Consider the following 27,533-nt stretch of genomic DNA (forward strand, 5'->3'; position numbering starts at 1 on the left):
GTATTTGCATCAAACTCATTAGTTGCAGGCAGCATAAAAAAAGATGTGGAACTGGTGACAGTGAATGTAGTACAATGTAGTACAGCTGTGAAAAAAAGTATGTAAATGTTCATTTCCTTGTACCTTGGATGCAGGCAAGAGGGTAGCTGGAGCACCAGAACATGGTGCAGAATTCTGGTGGTTGCTTTTTAAAGCAAAGTTACTTAAGTTTGAGTAAATGTAAATGAGTCCTCTAGAAAGATTAAAGGGACAGGGGGCAGACATACGAAGGAACACCAAAAGAGAGTGCTTTTATTAAAGCCAATGGAATGACAGCTGAAGGAGGGGAGGTATGTTCTCTGCAAATACATCAGGGTATAAGCAGCAGGACAGGAAAAAAGAGAGTAATTTAAGTTCCTAGACAACATTAGCACAAAACCAGATGGGCATTACTTGTTGGGATATTGCTGAATTTAATACCCTGATCCCTCATGTAGGAGGGCCACGAGGATGATCAGGGGACTGGAGCACCTCCCATATGAAGACAGACTGAGAAAGTTGGAGCTGTTCAGCCTGGAGAAGAGAAGGCTGCGTGGAGACCTCAGAGCAGTCTTCCAGTATCTGAAGGGGGCCTACAGGGATGCTGGGATGGACTCTTCATTAGGGACTGTAGTGATAGGACAAGGGGTAACGGGTTGAAACTTAAACAGCAGAGGTTTAGACTGGATATAAGGAAGAAATTCTTTACTGTTAGGGTGGTGAGGTACTGGAATGGGTTTCCCAGGGAGGTAGTGAATGCTCCATCCCTGGCAGTGTTCAAGACCAGGTTGGATGAAGCCTTGAGTGATATGATTTAGTGTGAGGTGTCCCTGTCCATGGCAGGGTGGTTGGAACTAGATGATCTTGAGGTCCTTTCCAATCCTAACTATTCTATGATTCTATGAATTGTCTAAAAACAGGCCATCTTTCTATTGAGATAAATTCAGCTTTATCTGCAATAGTCACTCTCTATGTTCCCTAAGCTCTATCAGCACATTGTCTTAACCCTTCTTCTCTGAGCTGCCTTCTGTTATACTTTTATTAGTTTGGCACTCCATGTCAATGCAAGATTGTTATGAGCTAAATTCATCTACATATTAGCACATAAAATGCTTCACACAATATTATATGCATTCAAGATCTATAAAAATTATTAAACTCAGAAAATTGTGGTTTTTGAGTACCTAAACATTTGTGCAAAGTCAGTTAGGCGATCGCTAACTGGCATATCTGTCAAATACCCCTATTACAGGCACTTTTAAACCTCCATGTTACAGTTTTACTGATGTAGTTTGCATATTTAACAAAAAATGCTGATATATAATTTTTTTCAGCAGGTTTTTTTCCCTCTTTAAAAGCAATTTGGTAATATTTTTATAATTCTCATGATGTTGAAATAATTTTATAGAAGAAGTAGCCTAATGGACTATGGGAGGGAAGAACTAAATTTTCTTCCCGGTTAAAGGTCCCTTAGCTTTGCATTCAAACAGCTGGGAGTTTCTGTGATAGTAATTCCCATTAAGTGTTTTCTGCAAAACAAGATACATTTATCACCCAATCTAAACTTTAGACCCATGATTTTCTGCAAGATTGTCCAATGTAACTTGAAAAATGAAGAAAACATTTTCTTATGCGATGTTTTCAAAAACCACACTTAATCACCTCTTTAATTAATGCTTTTTATCACTCATATACTAAAAGACAAAAATCTTTGAAGTTAATCATTTAATCTGATGATGTGGATAGGAAATCCCCTTCCAAAACTTGAATAATAATTCCATCAGTAGTTAAAGCTTCATAAAAAAAGTTCCACAAAAATGCTTTACAGTATGTTTTGGATTACTTAAGAAAAATGTAATTCCTAGTAATTTCTCTGGGTTTGAAATTTAGCTGAAGACTGAATTCTCGGTTGACTCTCTGATGTTTGAAAGAGGCAGTCTTATTCATGATGAAAGAAAAAAATTATGGTGTCAATGTTCATAAATAATTTTATTAGTAGATATTATTTCTGAAACTGTAGTGATTTAATGGGGTGGGTTTTTTTTTGGAACTCAGTGCAAGCTTGGTGTGGGTGCTGATTGTGGTATGTTGTTACAGCTATGAGCAAATGCTGGCTTTAAATTATATTTTTCTAAAAATTGAACTGACTGAAAATTGTTGCTAAAAATAGAATATTCAAGTGGTAGCTGCAGTCACTTGCTACTCAAGCATTCTCTACTTGTCCTTAATGAACAAAGGATGGATTTTACTTTTTTTGTGTTTGTGTCTCACTCTTCCCTTGCAAACTGCCTGAGATCTTAGGCCTGAGGCCTCTTACAACATAAAATGTATGTTTCACCTAGATGCATTTCCATAGAAACACTTCTTCATTGGTCTAGATAGATCTCAGCTGAGACCTAATGAGAAAACTCTGAAGATTATATGCTCTTTTTAACATATCCATAGTTTTTATTTTATTAATTTTAATCTGAATCATATGGCATTCAAATGGAAGAGTAGGCATATGTATGAGAGTTTTGATCTTGTTACTGGATTTCTATTCTGGTAATTAAACATCCTTCACTTCAGGTTAATTGCATGATTCATACCTTATATTCTCACAAAATAAACAGCTGAAGGATTTTTTCTTAAGTATGCTATATAGAAAAAATCTACCAATAAACTGTGAAAATTAGATCCCCCAAAGAAAAAGTAAATAGAAGGAAATTCTAAGGGTTAATAGACAAACTCCATATATATTTTTAACTACAGTAATTTCAGATGCAAAAACAACAGTATTTGAAACCAAATGTGGCAGAAACTTACCCAGCTGCATTCTATATACCTGTTTGCTGGAGGCTAGTATATTTTTGGCAGTTGCTTATGCAGGTTTGTTCTGAATCAGATGATTAACATATGTAGGCCTCACAGCAACAGCTTTTGTGCTGCTGATCCAGATGTGGAAGATTTACCTTCCTAAAGCAGAATAGGAGAAAACTATCTTCACATATGAGATGGAACAGATTGGCAGGATATTTAAAAAAAAATTTGGGGAACTAGAGGTTCTTATTTATCTTCTAAATTTTAGCTTTGAGGGATTCATATTACTAGATAATATCCTGACTTCCTAATCCCTGTTTCCAGTGACATTCAAGCAACTGTCACTGTTGTAGTTTACATATGTATGAAACTATATTCATGTAGATACAGAGTGACAGCCCATATGCATAAAAATGAAATTGCTTGGAATTTTACTGGACTTGCTGTGATACATTTCAACTGAAGGCTTTTACTTGAATTGTATATGCAATAGATACATAAGTTATTCTAATAGTGCTCTGAATAACTCAGGGGTCAGTACTAGGGCAAGAACTGTTCAACATCTTGGTCTGCAATATGGGCAGTGGGATTGAATGCACTGTCAGGAAGTTTGCTGACAGCACCAAGTTGTGTGGTGCGGTTGATACACTGGAGGGAAGGGATGCCATCAAGAGGAACCTTGACAGGCTTAAGAGGTGGAATGGTGCAAACCTCATGAGGTTCAACAAGTAAAATTGTCCAGCACCCAGGTCAGGACAATCTCAAGCACAGCTACAGGCTGAGTAGAGACTTGGTTGAGAGCAGCTCCGCAGAGAAGGGCTTTGGAGTGTTGGTTGATGAAAAACTTAACATGAGCCAGCAGTGTGCACTTGCAGCCAGAAAGTCAACTGTGTCCTGTGTTGCATCAAATGAAGCATGACCAGCAGGTCAAGTGGGATGATTTTCCCCCTCTATCCTGCTTTTGTGAGACCCCACTGTGAGTACTGTGTCCAGTTCTGTCCCCATGCAACAAGACAGATACTGAAACATAAAAGCGATGTGGACATGTTGGAGCAAGTCCAGAGGGCCTCAGAGATGATCAGAGGGCTGGAGCACCTCCCTCCTAGGAAGGCAGGTTGAGATAGTTGGGGATATTCAGCTCAGAGAAGAGAAGGGTCAGGGCAGAACTTAAAACAGTCTCCTTGTATCTAAGGAGGGCCTACAAGAAATCTGAAAGATGTTAGACCTCATAGGAGCTGGACTTTAATACCTTCATTGCTATTTTCCTGGTAAAAACGATGTTTGTGTTTTTTTTTGTTTTGTTTTTTTTTCTTTATAAACTATTAGAAATTGAATAAGGAAAGTTTAGAGAGCATTCCAGGAGCATCAACATTTTAGTCACATATGTAAGGGTAGGGAACTCTTGCAATTACTATGCTGTTAATACCGTTTTAATTATGAAGTGTACTGTGGAAATGTATTTGCCAATTTGAAAAACTAAAGTAAGTGGAAAGAATGTAAAGGGAAAAACATTCTTTCAGTCAATTGTTGTGAGGTAGTATTTGATCTAAAATGCTTACAATACTTAACATTTATATGCCCCTGTCACTGGTTACTACTGCTTGCCTCACTGTATCATAAAATTACACTGAGCTTAGAATTAAAATACAGCTAAAGGTAAAGATGTCCTCCCATAGACCCTGAATATTTCAGAGAAGCTTTGTTTAAGATACCAGATTTTTAAGGATAATTTTTGTAAGTGATTAAAAGATAGGTAGTAAAATTGGATGAAAAAAGAATGATAGTATTATTAGTTTTCTGTCTGTTACTATCAAAGTTTACTGTGCACAGATAGCATGTGGATGTTTAAAAGGTGTGCCTGGGAAGCTAAGATGTGAAAAATTAATTGTATTCAGACATAATTTTGCTGATAATGTTCTTGGCTTTATATGCATGATAAAAACAGAGTACTGATGCAGTGCTACCCTCTGGGAATGGTCAAGCACTTTATCTCAACTGATTTGTTGAATTTCATAAACTGAAAATGAGTGGCATTGAGAAGAGCCTGTTATTTCTTTGACATTGGGCTGATGTTTTCCCTGTATTCTTAGCTAACAACATTTTCAGATCTGTCATAAGAGAAGGCAAATGGATCATGAAATCAGTATGTAGAATGGCTTCATTCTACATCCCAGGGCAGTAATGTATCAGCAGTTTCCTCTTAAAACACCTTGGCTGTACTGCAGCCTTACACACAACCATTTTCTGACCACTGATGCACACTGATAAGCACTAAGGTACTTAATGCCACTAACAACACACAAAAACGTGTCTAAATAATTGTAGCTAAAACCTATCATGCAGGTTACTATAACAGATCTTTTCTATAATGGACAAAAGCCTTTTTCATATGATATTTTAATAAAGGAATAGTAGAATATCAAGTACTTAGGACTACCAAAAAACCCTTCAACATACATTTATATTTTAATAAAATAAGTAATTAGAAGATAAGACACTGATTTTTTTTGTTATTATTAATACATTATTAGTACTTTTGTGTCACTACTTATGATGCTGCACCTTTGAGCAGGGATTTAGTAAAATCATAGTTATTTGATGTCCAACCTCTAAATTCAGGTTTTCTTTATTTGCCTGAACTAATGAAATCAATTTCCAAAATTTGCTTCTGAAAATGTCACCTTGAGCTTAAAAATTCCAGGAGTTGTATGTCTGATTGTCATTTAGCTCTCCTAAATCATCTCAGGTACCCTGGAATCCATGCATTTTCAAAGGACAAGGATGCTTACTAGATCACAATTAGAAGTCAACAGATTTACAGGACTGAAAAATAGCTGTCACCTAGTTCACTTCTGGAGCCTCATTCCTTGCTCATGGACCTTGGATAAATGTTAGCTCATTCTTGGGTCGCTTATGCTTCTTTGAAAATGAAACAGAGAGTAGAATAAAAGTGATATGGTTGATACTGCAATAATACAGTTTTCACTGCCTGTACTATCCAAAGGCTCACAGTGGTTTACAACCTCAGTGACTCTCACTGCAGGTAATGTATCAGCAGCTTCAAGCTTATATAACACTAGCCTAGTGGGCTACAAAACTGCCTTTACATTATTTCAGAGACTTTAAACGGGATAGAGCAGAAAATAGTAATTGTAGATTAGGGATGTGAGAGCATGAGACTGGGGCTCAGAGGAGCTTCATAGAAAATTCTATGTAATGTGAATAAGACATGTTTGTTTGAATCTTTGAAAGATTCAAGACTCTTCTGAGTTTGGAAGGTGACAAGCCTAGAGGCCTAGAGTCCCTGATAGGAATCTACTTTTTCAGAGCTAACCTTCAAGGTATCTATCAAGGTTTTTGGAACCATTGCTACAGAATCCTCCAGGTTACAAATTTGGACCCTTTCTCTCCTTCTGTTGCTTAACACTGCAAATATTGTGAGCACTGAAACAAAAAAAAAAAAAAAGAAACAAAAAAACCAAACCTCATTTTATTTAGCAGTTTTAATGAGAATATATAATTTTGGATCCATGTGCCAAAAAGCAAATTTATCCAATAGTCTAGGTTTAGTGACTTGTCAGAAAACATTTAAATCACAGACTGGCTGGAGATATTCCTATATTCCTGTATTTATCCATTATTCATTGCGTATGTTCTCTGAATTGACATTACTTGAGTGCCCTTTAAAAAGTGCATATCTAAACATGACTCTCTTAATAAAAGCTCTTAATTAATATTTTTTTATTAGAAAAATACTTAGAAATATTTAAAACTACTTAAGGAGATAAAGAAAACCTTCTTTAAATCAATAGCTAAAGAACATAAAAGGATTTGTAGTCCAAGCATTTGTTCATTTGACTAGACATTCAATTAATTTTGTTGCGCATTTGTCATGGGTTCAGCATTGTACCATAGATTTCCCATAGACTGAGACTCTGGTTTACTCATGGTATCTGGAATCTTTGTAGAAGAATGTGGATTTTCCTTCCCCGGTCATGGTTCAAATCACTCTAGCATTTCAAATTATAACTGACACATTGTTTATTTCCAGTCAAAGAGATTAAAGTTAGGTCTATTTTTAATTACATGAAGGAATCAAAGGAAGGATACCCTGGGATAACCTAATTTGAGTCCTAATTGAAAACATTATTGTTAAAAGTGTGTTTCTTAAATGATCTATCAGTCAAAGGACTGGGAAACAAATGTCTGTAGAATTGACTGTGGAAGGCCAGGTTGGACAGAGCCTTTGGCAACATGGTCTAGTGTGAGCAGCCCTGGCAACTTGATGCAGCCCTGGTGCAACTAGATGATCTTAAGGTCCTTTCCAACCCAAACCATTCTATGGTTTTGTGATAATATATAAAAAGGACAAATATTTCTCTGACAAACATTTGCCATGTCTCATCTCAATTGCTTAAATGAAAGTTTCTTTGGATTTTCCATGCTACTTACTCTGATTATTTCTTAACACACAAACTTTAACACTGGTAACATTCTTTAAAACACTTTCCAATCTGTCGAGGTGATTTATTCACCACACATTCAGAGACTTAGAGATGACAAATTCTGGTGGAACTGTGGTCAAAATATTTTACAAGTTAAATGTTATTTCCTGCACCTTGCTTTACATTTTCTGTTCAGAGTGGGCATGCAACAGTTCATAACACTCTACAGGCTGTGAAAGCATTCTCTTTCTCCTGATCCACAAAATACCTGCATAAAATATTATATAGTTAAAATCATATTAAAAACTAAATCCCAAGATAATGGAATGAAATTATTTCCTCTTTAGGTACCATAGAACCACCACTTAATCAAAAGTAACTAAAGAAAGGAGATGATACACAAACTTAAATATAATAGTCCTGAAATGGAAATTCAGGACATGCCAACAGTAGCTGAAGTCTTTATGCATTCTGCGTACCTAGAAGAAATGACTCTCAGTAGTAATGTCCTTTACAAACTGAGGGGGAGAAAAAAGTGCATGTGCTTCCTTATACCAGGTAGCAACATCAAATAAACGATTAACCATTTTGTTAATCCAGTTAAAATAGTTCCCTTCTGACTAAAGAAAGCATTCCAAGGCATCATTTTCTTTGAATTGTTAATATTGACTGTGCTACTAGATGAATTAGAAACTATAGTTAACCTTGTTTTAAATCCATATGTTTTCTAGCTGAATAAAAACATTCTTAACACATTGTGAGATATACTTAGATACTGCTGTAAGTTAGATACTGCAAAAGATGCACTGAGAAATGTTCCTCCTTCGGAAACTTGCCATTTCCATTTATTTTTGTTTATTTTGAAATATTTTTCATGCTTCTCGTATATAATTTTTCCAAGCCTTTCTTTTAAAAGTTGATAAATAATGACACATGCATCTCTACATACTGGTATGCTTATAGTGGCCTACATGCCTATACTTAACAGGCCTGAATAGAATAAATAAAAAAATACCCTGTCACACCTACAAATATACCTCCTCTGTTTTGTTAATTTACTGATGCTTGAACTTCCTTGCAAAGGTTTGCTCAAGCTCTGTATGTAGCTGAGGCTGTTCAGCCTGGAGAAGGCTGCATGGAGACCTCATAGCAGAGGTTTAGATTGGATATAAGGAAGAAATTCTTTACTGTTAGAGTGGTGAGGCACTGGAATGGGTTGTCCAGGGAGGTTGTGAATGCTCCATCCCTGGCAGCGTTCAAGACCAGGTTGGATGAAGCCTTCGGTGACATAGTTTAGTGTGAGGTGTCCCTGCCTATGGCAGGGGCGTTGGAGCTAGATGATCTTAAGGCCCTTTCCAACCCTAACTATTCTATGATTCTATTTTTATCTCGAATGTCTGTTACAGTAATTTCATGGGTTTGTCTATCCCCTCCTCTTTGATATTACTACTACTTAAGTGTCCTTAGCATTCTTTGGAATCTTGCATGTTAAAAGAGAACTACTCAAAATATTTACCACTATTACTCCATGATTTGCCTTTCTTCGATGCTAGGAATAAATCATAACAATCTCAAAATACTTGTTGGATTTTTCTACCATTATTTTAAGTACAGTATCATTATCTAGCTTGACAAAATAATAATCAAAGTTGTTAAACCCATTAGAAGATTGTGAGCACTTCAGTCTCATTTTCATTCACTTTGACTGTTTTTTTCATCTTTTACGAAAGAGTTTAATTATTAATGGCCTATAAAATGGTTTGTCTCATGATGGCAATATAGCTTGCATTTCTGTTTTCTTCACTTTGTGTCAGCAATCATAAGAAAGTGATTAAGTGAAATAGACTATTTAATTTATTTGAGATATATTTAATTTCACAGGGTTTTCAACATCATCTTAAGATGTACATATGTAGCTGGAGTAGCAAGCCAATGCAAACACAGGAACATATGGCATACTAAAAATAAAGCAAGCTGATATGTGGAAATATTTCTTATTGGAAATATAGGAACTCATTCCCCCATAATGGTTAGCAAACATGAAACGGTAAACCTCCTGTATTTTGTAGATAGGGTATTCTGGGCTTGGGTATAAGAAAACAGTGTGCAATTGATACTAAAATCAGAAGAGAAAAGCTGTGATACTTCTTGTTTTCAGTTTGGTTTTGTTTTTTCCTTCATTATTGATGTGTTTGCTGCTTTCTGACTGAAAAGTTAAAACGAGACTGATCATCTTTAGGCAAATCTCTAGGGCACAAAACATGATCATGATAGAGATTTCTCAAGACATCCAGATTAAAATAATATATTTGGTTTATGTTGTGATCTCACCTGTGTCAATCAGCCCTTCCTCTGATTGAGGCCATTTGGACATCACATAGAACTCCTTTTTTGTTCTGTGATGATTTTGGGATCTCCCTTGCTGTTGTTTTATACATATGTTTGATGACTTAATGCTGTTCTCAGTGCTAGATCTCCATTCTTCATAAAATTGCAACACACTGTGGGATGTCTATGAAATTTAACTGTCGTTCAGCTTCATACTTTTCAAGAATGGTTTCCTCTGTTTTGCAGTAGACAGTGCTGCAAATAATAAACATCAGTGTTTCATTGTTGTGAATCAAACATGGTTTTTGAGGTATTTACAATCTTGAATTTTATCTCACTACTTCAAAGCGTAAATAAATAAGACACTAGTAAATGGATTAAAACTTTGAGACTTGTTTCCACTATGGCATTTCAGACCAGTTTCTACTGAACATTGTAACATTACCTGAAGTCACTGGAAATATCATTCATAGAACGATATGGTACATTTTTACTACCAGATCTGTTCCAGATTCCTGCATTCTTCTGTAAATATATACAATGTATCACTATTTTAATTCTTTAAACAGAAACAATCATGGGAAGATGAAACTAATTCATTGCAGTGCACACAGCAAGTTAAGTCTAAGAGTTCAATAAGGAGGAGAGCAGTAAAAAAAAAACAGCTTTTTTGCAAAAGACAGTTGTTGATTACCTATTTATTTACAATACCAATGTCTCCCATTTTGGAAAGAAATGTGCCTTTTCTGCCTCTGCATTTATGCAGCAGAAGGATGGCATTGTCCTGACACAAGAACCTGTTTTAACTATGTTTTCTCATGTTTGACATTAAAGAAAAAAAAAAAAAGAAATTAGTCTGAATATTTTGAGTCACAAATTAGTGGTTTCCAAAGATTGCTTGTAACGTTTTTGTACCTTCTTAATTTAGCACTGCTTCCCCGGGGAACTAAATAACAATGTCATGTACTTTAGGGAAAATTTTTTAAACATGGTCCTTTTTACCTACAGTATTCAATTAGATATCAGGCTAGATATAAGGAAGAAGATTTCTACTGCGAGGGTGGTGAGGCACTGGAACAGGTTGCCCAGAGAAGTGATAATTGCTCCATCTCTGGCAGTGTTCAAGGCCAGGCTGGGCAGAGCCTTGGGGACGCGGTTTAGTGTAAGGTGTGTAGCCCATGGCACTGAGGTTGGAATTAGATTATTTTAATGCCCTTTCTAGCTTAAACCATTCTATGAATGCTGGTGGTGAGAGCTTGGCTCTGGCTTGGCTGCCCTGGCCTTTTATGCTCTTTCTCTTTGGGACATTTCTGATAATTTGCATACTAAATATAGAGAGGCAGTACTCTAATAATGATAGGCATAATTTAATGAACACATTTGCAGTTCCAAATTTGGGGTTCCATGAGGGTCCCCCGGGTGGTCGTTGCCCCTCATAACATGTTGCCCACTCTTTGACCCCATCTTTAGCACATACTTGTTTCGCTCAAGTTACAAAAGTCCAGTAAGCATATTTCACAGTCCTGTATCAGCCTTGAACAAGGAGATCAGAATGGTCCCACCTGTGTGGTATTGAAAAGTTGTTCCTTGCTTCATTTGTGATTGTTCTTGCAAAGCTTTCTGTGGTCAAATGCAAGTGATGTTGGAGACTAGCTAGATTTCTTGTCTTGACTCTCACAAGATGTGAACCACTAGACTGAAGATTATGAAAGTAGTCAAGAGAGTCACTGCAAACCAGCTGAAAGACTTGACATGAATTCTGGACTGTGCACAAAACATAATGTTGCTGCATATGGAATTAACTCTTCATGTTTCATTTTCTTTTTTTTAATAACCTGTAGGAACATATATTAATGTAACTTGAGCAACATGATTGAGCTATTTATTAATTTGGTTTGCTTTATCCATCTTGTTTCATCTCATTACCCATCATATATTTATGCATGTTTCCTCAAGATTATGCACCCCTCAGAACATGTACATAGTTTCTTTATCAATAAGTAAGTAGAACTCATCAATTGGTTACTAAATAATTATTAGATGCTCAAATGTACGGCTTATTTACAGCTAGAATATCTGTGTGATTAATTTTTTCATTAGCGTTGTATTATACAAACATTATTTTATTTCTCTCAGGACAGATCTTCAACCAACTTTATTTACGTCCAGTCTTCTTCAGAAAATAAAAGTAAATTGTTTAGTCCTCAGTGCCAAATAAAATGCAAGTCAACTACGTCCTTTACAGTCAAACTGTATTAAAAAAAATTATAATGATCTTCCGTACTGTCTTTATTGAGATTTCCTCTATTTTCAATGAATTATAATACTCTTCTTGATTTAAAAGAAAAAAGAAAACAATGTAATGAAATTCTTGAGGTTTCTTGAAGTAACAATTGTAGCACAAGATTTAAAAATCAAATGCACTTGCATAGCTAACAATATCTTTCATTAGTTTAGGGTAGGAATTGTAGAGATCACAATGATTTTTAATCTAATCTCTTGTGGGCAGTAACAATGTGTGTCCTATTTTATATTACAGTAACTATAACTCTTATATTATGGTAGCTCATTTAGATGGTTGGCATGTATCCCTAAAATCAAAGAACTTGAAAATCAAGTCATAAGCAATCTTCCTTTTTTTTTTTTTTTCAGATAGCCTTAAAAAGAATAATGATCACAAACTTCAAAAAGCGATGCTGTGCTTTAGAACTAGTCTTTCCATTGACTGCAGAGCATAAGCTGCAGCCAGACTGAAAACTGAACAAAAAGGTTGCAATACGTATAACATTGCTCTTCTATCTTTCATTTCCTAGAGCCCTATCTGCATTTGAGTCTGTGGGATGAACTGATTGAAGTCTGCGGTAACCTACTTTCAGGAAGTCAGAACAGCCAATTATATTTCTTATGACAAAGAATCAGAGTGGCAGAGAAGTTCATACATGGAGGATGAGTGAAGACCTCATTAGAGCATGAACATTGCACAACTGAGAACAGGAAAAGTCATCTATGTTTTCATCCTGCAGTTATAGTAGCATAGCGTATAACATATGTAGCATATAGTAGCATAGCATATGTAGCATATGCCTTTAAGATAGAAACAGCCTACATATGTTCTTATCCATAAATAAGTAAATTATATATTAAATTGTGAAACAATATGCATGTACTGTCATGCATGTTAAAAAAGACAATGTGATATAGGAGCCTTTTTCTTTTTTACTGATGCTTTTAGACTTTCTTACATTTAGGAAAATGCATGAAGTGCAAAATGTCTAGCTCTATACTACTTGCAGAAAATAATATTTCTCTACTATAAGTACCCTTAATTTCAACGTCATTCTTAGTGAATTGTCCAGTAACAGGGAACACATGCATTCTGTGATACATTACACAGTCCTAGTAAAAACTCTGCAGGAATACCCTTTGAATTTGGACAAACTAAGAGTGACATCTTCCCTCTGAGTATCTTATTTCTTTGGGAGATGATGGTGAATGGAGGGGTCTCACAGCTTTCAATAATAATTACTGTGGTTTGGGGTTTTTTTATGTAAGTTGGTAGAAGGTACTTAAAAAAAGAATATTGAGAGAAATAGCCAAAATATAACAAAGGAAAAAACATGTATCAACATCGTTTAACCTATTGTGCATGAAATTTCAGATTTTCTATTTGGTTTTGTTTTGGGGTGTTTTTTTTTGTTGTTTTTTGGTGGTTTTTTTGGGGGGGGTGCTTTTTTGTTTTTTTCTTGTTGTTTTGATTATTTTGTAGTCTGTTTTTGGTAGTAGCTTCAGTGTCTTCTAGTTAAATTAGCTTGTAAAATAGAAATGACAACAAGTTAGAGATTTCAACTCAGATACTATGAATGCCTCCATATCTGTCTATTTCCTATGGGGTCTTCATTAGTCTCAGTCTTGTTTGCTACATAAATGAACTTGTTTTAATCCAAAAGCTAAAAATCCCAGACACTCCATGCTACTAGTGGTATCTTGAACTCCATGCTACACAGTGTCTTGAATCTGGGGCAGGGATATGATACTGGGGAGTTAGAGCTGTGTCAGAACCATGGCAGGAACATCATACAACATGTGGAGCTTGGCAGGGCATACCCAGGCTATTCCTGAAGTGGCCTGGAGAGAGAGAGGACAATGTTCAAGCTGCCCTTTAGGACAGCTGACTCTAGGCAGCGCTGGGGAGAAAGGATTCACTCAGGTGCCATGGGCTGGTCAGTGGTTTGGCTCTAGTGGGAGATCAGAGCTCAGGGCCAGGCCATTCACTTAGAGGAGGCCATGGGGGCAAGGTCCTGCTCTGCTGTGGCCCAGTCCCCATGGTGCTTGGCTCAGAACCCTGAACAGACTGGTAAGACACTATCAGAGTTGGCTGGTCCCTCAGGGCTGAGCCAAGCACTGTGGAGACTCCAGGGTTGGCTGTCCCTCCTGATGGGTGCTGTCTTGCAGGAGATGAGTCTGGCAAAGCAGTACCAAAGCCAGTAATGATGCCCAGTTTTGGAAAGCACTGAGCCAAGGCTGGGATCAGTTCCTACCAATAGCATGGGGGTCTCAAATGGCAGTCTGAGAGGACTATCCAAGGGGTCCATCCAGGCATTGCTGATTGAAGACAAGATAACCGCAGTGTCAATCTGAAGGGTCTGTCTAGAGACAAAGCTGGAGGCATGGACACCTGCAGTACCTCTCACCAAGCCTGGGATGAAATTGGCATGTGGGGAATATGGGTAAAGAGGGTGTGTAGGGATTCAGTTGAAGCTGGCCAGTGTTACTAAGATCTACTCAGACCCTGACATTAACGTTAAACTCTGCTTTTGTTTTGAGCTCATCTATTACTGACATTTCTGCAGTGCAAACATTTTTCTACAAGTCTAGGTATGCTCTTTGCCTTCAAAATGGAAATCTCAGATATGTTAGTAAGAAACATTAGATTTGGAGCTTGTGACAGCAAGTATATTATTGTTACCCTAAGATCTATGAATATGAGTTGTAAACAGCATTTAAATTTTTAAAATGAGTTGTAAACAGCAGAACAGAATGAGAGCACTGTTCTGACCAAAAAGCCATGGAACTGACTCAGAATTTGTAGCTGGGTGACTGCCAGATGAGAGCATTGACAATATAGACCCTGACCACAAAAACGAGATTTAGAGCAACCTGGCAGAAACTTGTGAAGTACACTTTTGCTATTAATGTACATATTCCTGCTAGAAGTTCTGAATTAGTAAAGTGAACTTTAACAAAGTAGAAGGAAATGCAGTCTTTCCAGAAAGGTCAAAAGAAAACTGGATGAAAGCTGGATGAATTTCGGAGGTTCAAAGATGCAGTAGTGAAGCCAGCAAGAATATGTTCAAAGTCCAACAAGTGCTTTCATTTTCATTTTTAGCTACAACATGCAATGTTGAAACTGTCTGGAATCCTGCCTGCTACCATATAATGAAGGTTTCCTGTAAAGCTTGGGCATGGAAGGGCTATCAGAAATATCAAATCAGGAAATGGATTTAGCTAAACTGGGACAAACTGGAAAATGGTAGTTAGGGATGGGCTTCCTGAGAGGAAACAGGGCTGGAGAAAGGGAGGGATCAAAGCAGATCACAGAAGTACAAGAGAGTCTATAGTTACTGTCTGGGTTCAGCATGGCTGACAGCTCCCTGTGGCCTTGTCAGGGGGACTCCAGGGAATCTGTTACACAGAACCTAGCAGCCTGGGCCTGTGCCACTATCCCAGTCCCACAGATCAGTCACCTCCCTGGGGACATGAAGGGGCCAAGGCTGGGCTGGGACATGCACATGCAGGTGAGCCTGGTTCAGCAGAGGCCAGGGCTGGGCAGGGCAGGCCTTGGGAGCTTGAGACCAGCTCTGCTGCGGAATTGCCAATGCAGGATGTGATGGCCCTGTGCACTGACCTGAAGTCCTGGGCTATGGCCAAGGTGGGGGAAACCCTATAGGGTTGGGCAGGAACAGCCAGGGCTCATGGTGCCTGCAGGTCCCTGACTGGTAAAGATAAGCTTAAAATCTTTGAGCTTCTGTGCTTTATCTGAGTGTTGTATCTCACTGCTACACTTTTCAGAGAATGAGTGTGATCAGCTACATTCTGACTAAGCAGAGACACAGGAGATCACTTCTTTCCTTAATGCATTTTGTAAATAAAATGGAAGAACGGTTTCTCACACATTGTTACAGACACCAAGGGACTCTTTGTATTGTCTTATCAATTTCATGTTTCTATACTGTTTCTCTACTCTTCATCTTTACTGCTACTGTAATTCAGATTTACGATAACGTGCAATCCATCATGTGCGACCACTCAATATAGAAGAGACTTTTTAACTGGAGATAAAGTTCTGTCTTATGCGGACTGTGAGACAGCAATAGACTGCATTGTGGGAGGTGGATTAGTACAAAACCTGCTACAGATTATACAGTAATGATTGTTGTTACTTGGAAGGCACTCAGAATGGGTGGGTAACAATGAAGAATTACAAAGTTCAGCAAAAGAAGAATAATGTGTGGAATGGATGGGCAATTTTCTATATTTTTAATAACCAATGAGGCTTTTATAGGGGCAATCTGAAAACAAAATCTATTTTTTTGTTTGCTTTATTTTTTCATTGTTTTTTAATCTGAAAATATTTTAGCTAGTACCTAGTACTACGTTCAGAAGTAAATGGTTTACAGTCACTGATGAAACATCCGTGTACAGCTCTTACAGCATTTGTTTAATACTTTGTTAAGCAAAAAACCTTTTTCCTTCAAATATCAGACATCTCAAAAGTTAGAGTTCATATTTTCAGGTGGACCAGAAAAAAAAAGCCTACTTACCTATAATAAATTTTTATTAATGTGAGCTTATCTTAGAACACACACATTTCATTAAGAATGTTTCAACAGTCCACAATTAATTGTATTTCTCCTTCCATAAAATGATACTATTTCCAGACTTGGAGACTCTGTTGTAATCTCTTCTGACATACATATAGCAAATTACTTTTTCCAAACTAGATTAACACTATGTAGGCAACACTAGTCTTGTGCATGTATATGGCCCTCCTGTCTTGAAATATTTTATTACAATTTTATTTTTCTTGTATAAAATCTCACTGAAAATATAAGAATGGATAAAGAAACAGGTGCATATTTTCTGCTTACACATGTACTGAAATGGGCAAAAGGATTTCCCACAGAAAACTCTCTAACCTACTTTTAAGTCATACATGTAAATGTACTATAGATTTATTTAAATAATAAAGCAATATCCATTTGGCTCACTTTCTTTTACAATAGGAAGAGCATCTGTAATTTAAGGAGCAAAGATTCTTTTTTGAATCACAGTTCCAGACTGGCAGTCAATGGACTACCATATCGATTCTATTATTGATGTTGCTATTGACCTAGAAGCAAACCTGGTGCTTAAGTAAAGATTTGTCTTATTTAGGGTCAATTTAAGGGTTACAATGCATGGAAACCTATTTAAAAGTGATTGAATACACTTCACATGCAATGTATATTTGAAGTTTTTCTGTTTAACAACAATATGGTTTACTGCATATGCCATACACATGAAGGACTTTGTGTTTCCCATGTGTTTGCCCTTGAACAAGTAATCCTTGGTTCCTGCATTGTAAGATACAAACCATAGTTCTTAGTTACTAGGTGTGAAAATATACTATGGAGATGCAAGATTTTGTGGCCAAGGGCAAAAAAAAAAAAATGGGCATTATACTTGTAAACCATATCATGAGATGATCTGTAGATCTTTAGAAGTATCTTTTCTCAGCTTTGCAGAAATGCATAAAAGAAAGTAAAAAGCAGCAGAATATTGAGGATGAAAGGTTAAAGAGGAACAGAAGCTGGGGGTTCATTTGAACACAGCTGTGGAATAAACTGACTTTCCTATTACACACACAGATAAAATTAATACCACTCTTGAATCACAGATGAGATAAAGAATGATGCATGGGTTGAAAACATAGTAATTATTTCTTGATTTTCTATTTAACTTATGTTATCTGTTGCTTTCTATTTTATCTGCAATAAATTTTCTAGTAAGAATAAAAGTCGAAAAACATTTTAAAAGATACTGACAATGCCATCATATCTTATCACAGTTTCTCTTTGTATGATAAAATAGTTGCACTCACACTAGGAAGCCACAAGTTTATGATAATAATTTTCAGTATCTACATTGTCTTCATAAGTAGCATCCTGTAAATTATGTACCTATTGTCATCAATTTCCTGAGAACTTCTTTCCTTAAATCAGGAAATTTTTTGTACAAGAGGCAAAGCTGTAAGAAGCAAAATGCTAGTGCCTGTTTCTCCACATTTTTGCACTTCGGATAATCATTTATACCCAGGCAAGCATAAATCAAAACAGACCTATTTATGTCTTGAAGGGTATCCCAGTTTGCACTTAAGAGGTAGCATTCTGCAACACTTAATAAGTATAGTGAAGATTCAACCTCCTGCAATCTGAGTACTCACTGTGAAAGAAAATTCTTACCTGTCATTTATCACCAAATGAGATATGTTTCATCTTCAAATCATGTAAATGACAATAGGGGGTAAAGGGCAAAAGAAAAACATTCACCATATTTTGAAAATGCACTGATACAGCATTGAAATATGAGAGAATGTTACAAAGATGAGTATTATTTAACATTAGATGCTGGATCAAGACAATCACAATCAGTCAGTAAACAATCAAAAAAGGGGATATTTAAAGTGTTTTTCTGCAAAGCAGGGAGATTGTGCTGTCTCTAGATTTATTAAAATGAAACTAGCTCTAGTAAAGAAAATATCTGTTCTGCATGGTTGCTGCAGTAAGTGTGGGTCACTGCTCTGAGAGGTCATACAATTTCTTTACTGCTTCATGAATTTTAGCTGCATCATCAGCAGAGATCTTTGTGTCAGTGGGTAACAGATCATTCTTAAAAGCCTGTAATAGAACTAATATTAGATGTTCAGCTGTTGTGAACACAAATGCTATTGTAGATATATTTTCAAAAGTAGGCGATGTAGTTCACACTTAAGGACTCAAATAAGTTTTAATTCCTAAATATGAGACTAAAAATCAAAGAGTAAGAATCCAAACTGAGGATTTTAGTGACTTATTGGTACTTTTCTGTTTAATCTTTGATAGCTTTTAAGGTAAAATATTCTCTGACACTGATAATCTTCTTTATCAGTCTTGAAAAGCTGCTGTTGCTGCTTTGATATAAACAAAACAAAATTACAACACTAAAACTATCTCCTACCTTCTGAGAAAAAGGGTTCTTAAAATTACCTTTGGTATTATATTAAAGTACATTTCCATTATGTATATATCCAACTGAAGACTTGCCTTGTAGTAATACCTCTAAATGCCCAGATAAAGTGCTCCGATAATAGCCTGTACCTTAGGATGTGAACCCAAGATTCTCAGCTTAGCTTAGTGCTCACTATCGGCTTTCCTAAGAGAAATAGATCTTCGGTTCTCTTCTGGGCTTAGTGTAGAGGAAATCCGGCTGTGAAAAATAAGAGAACCATCATCACTATTAAATCTCTTTTTTTTATCCTACTATGCTGCAAAAAGTGCTTCCTGTAATCTTGTGCATTTCTTAGAAGATTGTGGCATGATCTACCTAGGCATGTGGGGAAAAAAACATTAATCATCCCATGAATGGTAATCATTGTTGTCCTAAAGCTAAGTTACAGATGTTCTTCAGCTCCCTATAAAATCATTTTGATGGCATTGAGATAACTCAAGGACTAAAAGGTTATTAAAGATTCTGTAAATAAATTCTCAGAGGAGTAGAACTTTATTGCCCAACATCTAAGAGGCAGGACATAGTATGTCCTATCAAGATAGGATGAAAGGAGGGTGGACACGGTGAATACTTTGTAGTAAGTTTTAAAGAACACTGCACTTAAAGATGTGGTTGCAAATGTGGCAAGAGTGTTAGGATTTAAGTTAGTAGCAAGATATAAACCTGAAAATCAAAATGGTTTTCAGCTATAGTTGTCATGTAGTTGGATCAGACTCGGGGCTATGGTTGTATGTTTATTTACAGGCACCTAAAGTCATTAATGCCTTTGGTGGTCCAGGAACACTCCAGCCAGTCCTATGAATAGATAAGGTAATGGGCTAGTGTGACACTACAGACCAGCTTGAAATAAGGTGGATCTTCACTACTCATATTAGACAGGAATCCTGAAGGTGGGAATTTTGGACAGTTCTGTAATTTCTCCTTTCCACCCCCCAGGTGGTTGCTGCTGCATTTAGTGCAATTTGCATGCCTAAATGTGTTGATTAACATCCTGCTTTGAAATTTTGGACAACTAGTCTTAGAATGATTCCTTTGATAAATGGACTATAGCTGCAGATTTTAAGAACTGTATTTTACATAGTTTTTTTTGCATACATTTTGGGCCCACCACTTTGAAACAAATAAATGAAAATAAAATTTTACTTGGTGCTGCTAAATGGCCTGAAAGTAATAATACCTGTTGTGTTGCACAAATGCTACATTTTGGTTTTGGATGTCTGCCTATAAAAGAGCTGATTGGGCTGATTGAAAAAGTTAAACTACCATAATCAAGATTTACATTTTAATAAACTCTAATTAATTTGCATTACTTGAGAGCTCTTGTGCAGTGACTGAAATAAAATCTCACTATGGATCAGCTTAATGTCACATCCTGTGATGCTCAGGTTGGATACTATTACACAAAAGGTAATACCATTACACAAAATATGAGATTGTTTTGCTGTTGGGATCCCACTCAAGCTCAGTAACTATTACTTTGAAGATCATCAATATTTATTGGTAATAGGAAGAAAAATATGCTGTAGCAGAGTTAACTGCAGATCTCCAAATGTTTTTGTTCTGTTTCTTTTTTTGTTGTTTGTTTTGGGGAGCTTGTTTTCTTTGTTGTTGAATTTTTACTTTTTTTTTTTTTTAGCTTAATCCTGAGCATTTCAGGCTTCATATAGTTCTCACAGTAACCACATTCAGGGAGGAGCTTAAGGGATCTTTCCATATATGGTGGGTAAGAATCTCAGAAATCCAACAGAAGCCAGGAACTGACTTAAGGAGTTACCTAACTTATGGAATATACCCAGAAAAACTACACGCAAAGCTTAACTCTTAAAAAGCTGGGGATGTAAAGAATATGAAAAATCCTGATGTTGTTCTTTTTGTTCTTTTTCTTTTTTTTTTTAGAACTAATGTTTAATAAAATATCTTGATTTGAACTCTAAATTTGAACTCTAAGTTTTACTGATGACTCACGGTTTTAACTTGTCTTTGCTTCTGTTCATTGAATACCCTCAACTTCAGACAATATTTCCAATACCCTCAAAAGATTACATCAACCTTTTGTTGTTGGGCTACCCCTGATCAATTTTAGCAATTAGTTAATTGTCTCTCGATTGCAGTTATGAAGAGTGACACTTTCCAAGAATTCCAGAACATTCCAGTCAGACTAAAACTTAGAAAAGTTCAGATAATTTTAAGTCAATTTTATTTCTTTGTGAACTTGAAATTGTTTCTGTACTTAATTTTAAGGTCTATGTAGCACTTATTAGCTGTATATATTGTGTATGTGTTCCAGAATTTAATGCAAATATATATGGGCACATGACTTGAGTGCACCTACCAACAAACAAGAACACACTTAAATATACCTGCTTCCCCATGTTATGCTAAAATCTAAAATTCTACAGGTCCTTATCCCATTGCAGCTAAGTGCCGTTTCATATCTCCAGAGAGTAAAATTAAGACATTCTATTGTTTACTTAGTGAAAAGCTTCTACTATGAGAAGAAAGTGTCTTTGTTTAAAGATTTCAGTAAACATGTCTCCATGTGAAATATTAAATGTTAGGACCATGCATCTGTAAAGGTTGAGTGACTTTCTGAGGAAGGTACAAAAAATTACTACTTGGTAGAGCTGAGAAAATGTGGTGTTGTAAAGGTGAATTTAAGGTTTAGAGGTCCTGGGGTTTCACCTTGTAAACAAGCTTTTGCTCTTGACATACATAGAACAACCTTGGAGTTTCTTAATATTATGCTCTTTGTGAATAGCTCATAAGAGTCATTCTGGAGACTAGAGAATGATAGCAGCAAAGGGGTATTTAATTATGTGCTTTATCTTTGTGATGTACTCTGTACTGAAGACTGGAGTTAGTAGTTTTAAGGTAGTTCTGTATTAAATGGAAAATCTTCAAGCAATGTTGAAATCCTTAGATGATTTAAAAATCAGATTGGTATATCCACTACACTAGAAATAAATTAATGAAGTATACTTTTTATTTTTTATAATGAGTTTTCTTTAAATTCATGTACTATGGCTGGGATGGGCTTGATTTTCTTCACAGCAGCCAGTAGGGTGCTGTGGTTTAGATGTGTGACTATAACAGCATTGTTAGCATGCCAATGCTGTAGCTATAGCATATTTTTAGAGCACCAAGACCTCTGTTTCTCATTCTGCCCCCTCTGAGAGTGGGATATGGGTGAGCAATAAGCTGGGAATAGACACATCTGGGACAGCTGACCTGAAATGACCAAAGAGATTTCCCATGCCATATGACATCATGCTCAGCTATAGAAACTACGGGGTAGTTTTTCCAATGCAGTTGTTTCTCAGAAACTGTTGGTAGGAGTGTCATAAAGAACACATTGAACTATAAAGTTTCTACCTCTCTCTCATCTTTATTTTTTTAATGTGTATAAATATTTATATTTTTTTCTGTAGGGTGAAATTAAGATTTTGTTGGAACTGGGTCAATTTCCTTGGAGAGAGAAGTGAAAACCCTCGCAATCCCTTCCTCCCTCCCAGTTGCCCTTGAATAACAGGTATGAGGTCTTGGAACTAGAGGGCCAGGTAAATGGAGATGGAGAGGTACATCTATTTAATGAGTCACCTAGGGCTTGTCACTCACACCCATGCCTTAGAACTTCACCAACCAAGAAGAAAAGAAGAGTAATTGTGGTGGGTGACTCCCTTCTGAGAGGAACAAAAGGGCCCATTTGTCGATCGGATCCATCCCACAGGGAAGTCTGCTGCCTACCTGGGGCTCGGATTACAGATGTTAAAAAGAAACTCTGATCTGCTGCAGCCCTCTGACTACTATCTGCTGCTGGTTTTTCAGGTTGGCAGTGATGAAATTATTACAAGAAGGGTAAGGGCAATGAAGAGAGACTTCAGGGCCCTGGGACGGCTGGTTAAAGGGTCTGGAGTGCAAGTGGTGTTTGCCTCCATACCTGTTACAAGCAAGGGTGAAGAGATAAATAGGAAGAGTCTGCAGATTAATGTATGGCTACGTGACTGGTGCCATAGGCAGGGTTTTGGATTTTTCAGTCATGGGCTGCTGTATGAGACACGTGGTTTGGTGGTGGCAGGTGGGATACACCTGTCCCAGAGGGGGAAAAGGGTTTTGGGGCAGGGGTGAGCAGGGGTTATTGACAGGGCTTTAAACTAGATAGGAAGGGGGGAGGGGATTTAACTGGGCCTGTTAGGGACAAGCCCAAGAGAAACATGCTAGGGCTTGAAGGAGGGCAGACTAGGGAGGACTATCAATCTATTGTTTCACTTGTGGGAAAGGATAGTTTAGACCCTGTCCTGCAGGGGAAAAAGGGTACTAGGACAAGAGTTAGCAGAGCTAACTCACAGAGCTTCAGTTTAGATTCAAAGTGCAAGGGGGTCGTAGCTGAACTAGTGAGGCATTGTTCTACTATTAATGAAGACCAAAAGGCCTCCCACCTCCCAAGGGTGCCATCAGCGTGCTCTGCTTGCTCCCTGAAATGCCTGTACACCAATGCACGCAGCGTGGGGAATAAACAGGAGGAGTTAGAAGTCTGTGTGCGGTCTAAAGGTTATGACCTAGTGGCAATTACAGAGACATGGTGGGACAGCTCACATGACTGGAATTTGGTCATGGATGGCTATGTCTTTTTTAGGAAAGATAGGTCAGCAAAGCGAGGTGGTGGAGTTGCTCTTTATGTGAGAGAGCGACTAGCATGTATTGAGTTCTGTCCAGGGGCAGATGAGGAGAAAGTGGAATGTCTGTGGGTACGAATTAAGGGACAGGCTGGTACGGGTGATACAGTTGTGGGAGTCTATTATAGACCTCCTGATCAGGACGAAGGAGTTGATGAGGCTTTCTACAGGCAACTGGAAGTAGCCTCGCGACTACATGCCTTAGTCCTCATGGGGGATTTTAACTACCCTGATATTTGCTGGAAGACTCACACAGCCAACCGTTCACAATCTAGGGGGTTCCTCCAGTGCACTGACAATAACTTCTTAATGCAAATGGTGGACAAACCAACTAGGAGAGGAGCACTGCTAGATTTAGTACTCACCAACAAGGAGGGTTTGGTTGAAGTGGTGATGGTCAATGGCCGCCTTGGCTGCAGTGACCATGAGATGGTGGAGTTTAGGATCCTGTGTGGGAGGAATAGAATACCTAGCAAGGCCACAGTTATGGATTTCCGAAGGGCCAACTTTGTCCTGTTCAATCAACTGCTAAGGGAAATCCCATGGGAAAGGGTACTAGGCAGTAAAGGGGCTCATGATAGTTGGTCAGCATTCAAGGACCCCCTCTCCAAGCAGATCAGAGCATCCCAATGAATAGGAAATCAAGTAGGGGATCTAGGAGACCAGCGTGGTTAAACAAGGAGCTGCTGGGCAAACTCAAGTGGAAAAGGAGAATCTGTGGATTATGGAAAGAGGGGCTGGCCACTTGGGAGGAATATAGCACAGTTGTTAGAGGATGTAGGGAGGCAATTAGGACAGCTAAGGCCTCCTTGGAAATTAATCTTGCTAGTCGGATTAAGGACAATAGAAAGGGCTTCTTCAAAGACATAGCAAATAAAACTAACACAAGAGGCAATATAGGCCCACTGTTGAACGAGGTGGGTGCCCTGGAAACAGAGGATACAAAGAAGGCAGAAGTGCTGAATGCTTTCTTTGCTTCTGTCTTTACTCCTGCAGACTCTCCCCAGGGGCCCCAGATTCCTGTAGCCCCAGAAGGAGTCAGGACAAAGGAGGAGTCTGCTTTGGTAGATGAGTATTGGGTTAGGGATCAGCTATGCAATCTGGACATCTATAAATTGATAAGGGTCCAGGACTGGAATAAACCCTACGGGTGCTGAGGGAGCTGGCGGAGGTCATTGCTAGGCCACTCTCCATCGTACTTTGGTAAATCGTGGGAAACGGGAGAGGTGCCTGAGGATTGGAAGATGGTAAATATCACACCAGTCTATAAGAAAGGCAAGAAGGAGGACCCTGCGTAATTATAGACCGGTCAGCCTTACCTGCGTCCCTGGAAAGGTGATGGAACAACTTATTCTTGACTCCATCTCTAGGCATATCAAGGATGAGGGGGTTATTAAGAACAGCCAACATGGTTTTATGAAGGGGAAGTCATGTTTGACCAACCTGATAGCCTTCTATGAGGAAGTGACTAGGTGGAGGGATGATGGTAGAGCAGGTAGATGTGGTTTTTCTTGATTTCAGTAAGGCATTTGATACTGTCTCCCACAGCATTCTCATAGATAAGCTAAGAAAGTGTGGGCTTGACGATCAGGTAGTGAGGTGGATCAAGAAGTGGTTGAAAGGAAGAAGGCAGAGAGTTGTAGTCAATGGCACAGAATCTAGCTGGAGGTCTGTGACTAGTGGAGTCCCTCAGGGGTCGGTGCTGGGACCAGTGCTTCTTAATATTTTCATCAACGACCTCGATGAGGGAACTGAGTGTACCCTCAGCAAGTTCGCTGATCACACTAAATTGGGAGGAGTAGCTGACACTCCAGAAGGCTGTGTTGCCATTCAGCTGAAACCTGGACAGGCTGGAGAGTTGGGATGAGGAGAAACTTGATGAAATTCAACAAGGGCAAGTGTAGAGTCTTGCATCTGGGGAAGAACAACCCCATGTACCAGTACAGGTTGGGGGTTGACCTGCTGGAAAGGAGTGAAGAGGAAAGGGACCTGGGGGTCCTGGTGGGTAGGAGGATGACCATGAGCCAGCAGTGTGCCCCTGTGGCCAAGAAGGCAAATGGCATCCTAGGGTGCATTAGAAAGGGTGTGGTTAGTAGGGCAAGAGAGGTTCTCCTCCCCCTCTACTCTTCCTCTGGTGAGGCCTGCATCTGGAATATTGCAGTCCAGTTCTGGCCCCCTCAGTTCAAGAAGGACAGGGAATTGCCTTGAAAGAGTCCAGCGCAGAGCCACAAAGATGATGAAGGGAGTGGAACACTTCCCTTATGAGGAGAGGCTGAGGGAGCTGGGTCTCTTTAGCTTGGAAGAGACTGAGGGGTGACCTCATCAGTGTTTACAAATATGTAAAGGGTGGGTGTCAGGATGATGGAGCTAGGCTTTTTTCAGTGATATGCAGTGATAGGACAAGGGGCAATGGGTGTAAAGTGGAGCATAAGAGGTTCCACGTTAACGTCAGGAAGAACTTCTTTACTGTGAGAGTGACAGAGCACTGGAACAGGTTGCCCAGGGAGGTTGTGGAGTCTCCTATGTTGGAGATATTCAAGGCCCACCTGGACAAGTTCTTGTGTGATGTACTCTAGGTTTCCCTTCTCTTGCAGGGGGGTTGGACTAGATGATCTTTTGAGGTCCCTTCCAACCCTTGGGTTTCTGTGATTCTGTGATTCTTAAGTGCTGGAGGCTCACTAGCAAAATTACCTTCAGCATATACATATATTTCCTGCACTGTGTGACCTGAAAATGCTTTTTCAGGAAGCCCTTTAGGATCAAATTTCGATGTTTCTTTGCCTGTGTTGCCAGTATTCACTAGGAAGGAAAATACTAAGAACAATTATGATTTTATAAGTGTCAATACAAATAACCTTTTCTGTCAGAAGACATAGTATTTCCATTTCTATGTTAAAGACATGTAAAGACAAGAGACAACATGAAGCACAATGAAGATGGGTCTGGAAAAGGGTATGGTTAAAGTGAACTTCAGTGGAATTCTCAGATATTAGAAGTAGTTTACAAATTTGCTTTCCAAAAATCCATTATATAGAAGAGGAAATTTTGTAGAGAATTCCTTTCCAATCCATAGCTCACACCAGTATTTTCCCACAACTGCACCAGCATTCTGTTTTAATCAGTTCAATTAGAAATATGAACTCCAGTGACTAGAACTGTAATCTAGATTGACAGAGGAATTAAAATACAATGCTGCTTGGAGTAATTTGTTCAATACTGTGTTCCCAGGCCAGCAGTTAAGGTTAATGAGTTTAGGAGAATCAGGCAACAGGGAATGAAAGAGATTTGTCTTTCAGAATCAATCTTGCTTTCTGAGCTTTCCTGTTTAGTTCAAGTTACTTAGTTTCTGGGAATGGAGTACATCAGAAGTAGATCAGGAAGATAACTAGTGAGCTGCTTTCAATTCACCATTATTGCATATTTCCTAAGTGAAAAAAAAAAAATAAATAAAAGGTCTTTCATATCTGCAGTACTTACTCAGTGATGTTCTGGGACTTGCAAAGGTGGAGAGATGCTATGCTAGACTGAAGCCTAGGATTTTTAACATGGGCAATTAGTTTATTTATTAGTAGTGTTGAATTTAATGCTTACACTGAAAATATTGCTCATCTGTTAGAATCTATTTCAGAGGTAGTGAGGCTCAAAAATGCAGTTTGACATCCTGTGAAAATCTGACATATAACAAAAAATGTGTAAGCTAACAAAGTCTGAACTGGTGTCAGAAATGTGGAAGGTTTCTGCTGTCTTTTTATTCAGTAGGAATAGTTCATTGGCTACTTCTTGCCTGTCACCTTTGGCAATCGTTTGGAAACTGCAGTCAAGATTTTTGGACATTTTATGGAGTCTGATAAAAACTGTTTCAGTCTTTTCAGTCATGTTTTGACAAATTCTTGACTCTAATACTTCCATATTACAATTAGGCAAGGGGACAGAGTATTTCTTTCTGATGCACTGTATAATTATT

At 38.0% G+C, this 27,533-nt stretch overlaps 1 long non-coding RNA gene across 1 annotated transcript; it reads right to left on the minus strand.

Moving 5' to 3' along the window:
* Nucleotides 1-6,681: 6,681 nt before the first annotated feature.
* LOC115946352 (uncharacterized) lies at nt 6,682-19,075 on the minus strand. Its single transcript, XR_004080446.2, has 3 exons — nt 18,986-19,075; nt 9,594-9,845; nt 6,682-7,530 (listed from the first exon to the last, which is right to left on the minus strand). It is a non-coding gene; the product is annotated as an uncharacterized lncRNA (long non-coding RNA).
* Between the last annotated feature and the right edge of the window lie 8,458 nt (nt 19,076-27,533).

The sequence above is a fragment of the Melopsittacus undulatus genome, chromosome 2 (genome assembly GCF_012275295.1).
Source record: "Melopsittacus undulatus isolate bMelUnd1 chromosome 2, bMelUnd1.mat.Z, whole genome shotgun sequence".
In the NCBI taxonomy this organism is placed as follows: Eukaryota; Metazoa; Chordata; class Aves; order Psittaciformes; family Psittaculidae; genus Melopsittacus; species Melopsittacus undulatus.